At 47.2% G+C, this 3,249-nt stretch overlaps 1 pseudogene; it reads right to left on the reverse strand.

The window, feature by feature from the left end:
- Positions 1–656: 656 nt before the first annotated feature.
- The window catches only part of LOC102813714, a 27,619-nt pseudogene continuing 25,026 nt past the window's right edge, over positions 657–3,249 (reverse strand).

The raw sequence follows: 3,249 nt of genomic DNA on the forward strand, positions 1-3,249 counted from the left end.
TGCACTTTCGGGGTTTAAACGGCAGGGCGGGGCGGGGCGAGCTTGGCCTGTACTGCGCCACAGCAGGTGGGGGGTGGGGCGGTGGCGAACCGCGCACTGCCCGAACTCTGGGCTGAAAACAGGCAGCGACGGAGAGGGGGCCGCTCCTGCCCCCGGGAGCGGGAACTCACCTTCTCTGAGGCAAGGGCGAGTGTCTACTTTAAAACTACTGCCCCCCCACCCCGCCGCCGCCATAACAGAGCTGCCAACACCGCCGCCGTCGCCACAGACACCCACCGGTGGGCAGGCAGGGATGAAGGTGGCGGAGGGGGCAGGCACAATCTCTGCCGCCGTCACCGCCGCCGCCGCCTCTGCCGCCGAGCAAGCGGTGTAGGAGGAGGAGGCGGCGGCAGAGATGGTAGCTTCCTGAGGGGAAGACTCCGCCGCCTCCTGCGGAGTGGCTGTGTTCTGCAACGCCGCCATCCCAGCAACGCGCAGACAATTGCACTTGCTCCTCGCTCCCGTTGAGCTCCTGTAGCCCAGCCTCACATGGCTCCGCCCCCTTTGCCCCCCTTCTTTGCCTTTCTTCAGCTCTAGCCTTCTTCTTGCTTATTCTCTCCAATAGGAAAGCTTTCGCTTCACAGCCCGCCTCCTCCCGTCCCCTCCTCTTGGCGTCACTATGCCTCCCTCTGGAGGGTGATCACGGAGGGCAAAGGGCAAAAAGCGCGGGATGTGAAAGCACATGGGTCGTCCCATAATGAAGCGTCTTTCCTTACAGGAGTTAATCCAAAACCAGTTTAAAAAAGAAAAGAAAAAAATTCTAAAAACATTGAATCGACCTCCAAAGTATCTTTAAAATACGGCTTTCTCTGTAGGATGTAGAGGAGTCCTGGTGTGGCACTATAGGATAAACACTAAACAGCTATCTAGAAAACAGTTACTGCTTGTGAGATCACACGTGTCAATTCTAGGTATTCTCATCAAACATTTTTCTGCTTACATTCTATAGAACAACAACAACAAAACCCTTCTTAGACATATGGAACATCAAGTATTTTCTAAAGCTATAATCTGAAATTCCTATTTCTGTCTTCTATGTAGTAAGCATATTGTCATTCTACTCACTATTTCACCAGAATACATCTTCACATTTTAAACTGGGTTACTCTCTTAGAATGCTATATGATATTCACGTAGTAAAAACAATAATAGTGAATTCCATTGAATGTTTTTGCATTTGCTTATTACAATATTAGCTTAAATGACATTTACATTTTTTAAACATTCAGTAATTCAACAAATGCATGATTCTTTTAATATTAAGGATACTGCAAGTCAGCACGTCACTGAATAAAATGTTTGAAATTGTAGCATTAATTTCTAAAATTGTTGTTGTTGTTAAAGCGCCATCGAGTCGGTTCTGACACATAGCGACCCTGTATAGGGTTTCCAAGGAGCAGCTGGTGAGCTTGAACCACCGACGTTGCATTTCAAACGGCTTTGCAGTCTGGCGCATTAACCCATAGCGCCACACCAGGACTCCAATTTCTAAAATTAAGGAATAAAATTCCTCTTGCCAACTTCTACTTACAGTCTATCATACTCTGCATGCTCCTGTCCTTGTCCTGGAATTAGTCATCGAATGCCCTCATTTTGCATGGTTGTTGTTGTTGTTAAGTGCCGTCGAGTAGGTTCCAACCCATAACGACCCTGAACAGGGTTTCCGAGGCTGTAAATCTTCATGGGAGCAGAAAGCCTCACCTTTCTCCCGCGGAGCAGTTGGTAGTTTTGAACTGGTAGCATACATAATAAAACTAATTAAACAGAATAAGGAAAATGCAAGCTTCCAGTCCACACTTTCTGTTGTGCTAGAAAAAGGGCTTATTTGATTTACCGCCACATTTTTTTTTTTTTGCTTCTATACCTGTCTGATTAAAAATGAAGATTTTCAGAGTTTCCAATGTTCGTTCTGTATGATTAAATCTAGCTATTGACTTAGCTCCTCGAAATAATAAAGTATTAGAAACAGATATGATACCAAATCTGGTAGAAAGGCTGCTGTGCTGAGAGGCATCCAGTGCCAAAAAAAATGAAGATTTGGAAATGCCCAGGGTGAAAAATTAAAATGAAGGGCCAAACTGGCAGAAAATGGCACCATGGGGTATAAAACAGGACCAGCATGCAGTCACTATCATCTGGATTTAGAAAATCCATAAAGTCTGTGAAATATTTAAAATTTTCAAGGTAAGTTTTCTAATACGGTCTCATTTCTCTCCTCACCGTTCACCTTTGGGTATTTGAGACTTTCAGTGTTATCGGACTTCTCCACCGGAGGCTGTTCAGACTCTGCCACTTCCATCTCTGTGTAATCCTCCTGTTCTACATCTGGGAAGTTTGTTCCAGAGCTGTCCAGAGAAAAGAGGCTCTTCCTGAGATGGTACCTAGAGTCTTCCTCACCTCCAGCCCTGCAGCTGCCACGGCAGGACTCCAAGATCCGTTTGTCCTCAGCTTCCCCTGGAATTACAGATCACCAAGTGATCGCCATTGCTTTCCAGTCCCAAAGCTGTACTGGCCTCTGCTGCTGACATGTCCTGGTCCGTCGGCCATGTTGGGGGTCTTCCTCACTCAGGTATATAGCCCCCACCTGGAGAGAGTGTGCAGGCTGCTCCTCAGGCAGACCACAGGTGACCACTTTCTTCCTCCAAGCCGCAGGGTCGGAACTTACAGCACCATTGGTCACCAGCTGAGGAGTCTTATGGCGTGGGGTGGGTGGCCACCAGGACCTACACCCAGGCCGTGGGGCAACTAGCACACACCGACTTCATTCTTGTTGGATCAACTATCAACACTCATGGAAGCAGCAGTCAAGTAATCAGAGGACGTATTGAATTAGGCAAATCTGCTACACAAGACCTCTTTTAAGTGTTGAAGAGTAAAGATGTCAGCTTGAGGACTAAGGTGCGCCTGACCCAAGCCATGGTGTTTTCAATAACCTCATACGCGCGCTAAAGCTGGATAATGAATAAGGAAGACCGTAGAAGAATTGATGCTTTTGAGTTGTGGTGTTGGAGAAGAATATTAAAAGTGCCATGGGCTGCCAAAAGAATAGATAGATCCGTTTTGAAGAAGTGCCGCCAGAATGCTCCTTGGAGGCCAAGATGGCCAAACTTCGTCTCTCATACTTTGGACATATTGTCAGGAGGGACCAGTCGCTGGAGAAGGATATCATGTTTGGAAAGGTGGAGGGTAAGAGAAAAAGAGGAAGACCCC

The sequence above is a fragment of the Chrysochloris asiatica genome, unplaced genomic scaffold, assembly GCF_000296735.1.
Source record: "Chrysochloris asiatica unplaced genomic scaffold, ChrAsi1.0 scaffold00126, whole genome shotgun sequence".
NCBI lineage: Eukaryota > Metazoa > Chordata > Mammalia > Afrosoricida > Chrysochloridae > Chrysochloris > Chrysochloris asiatica.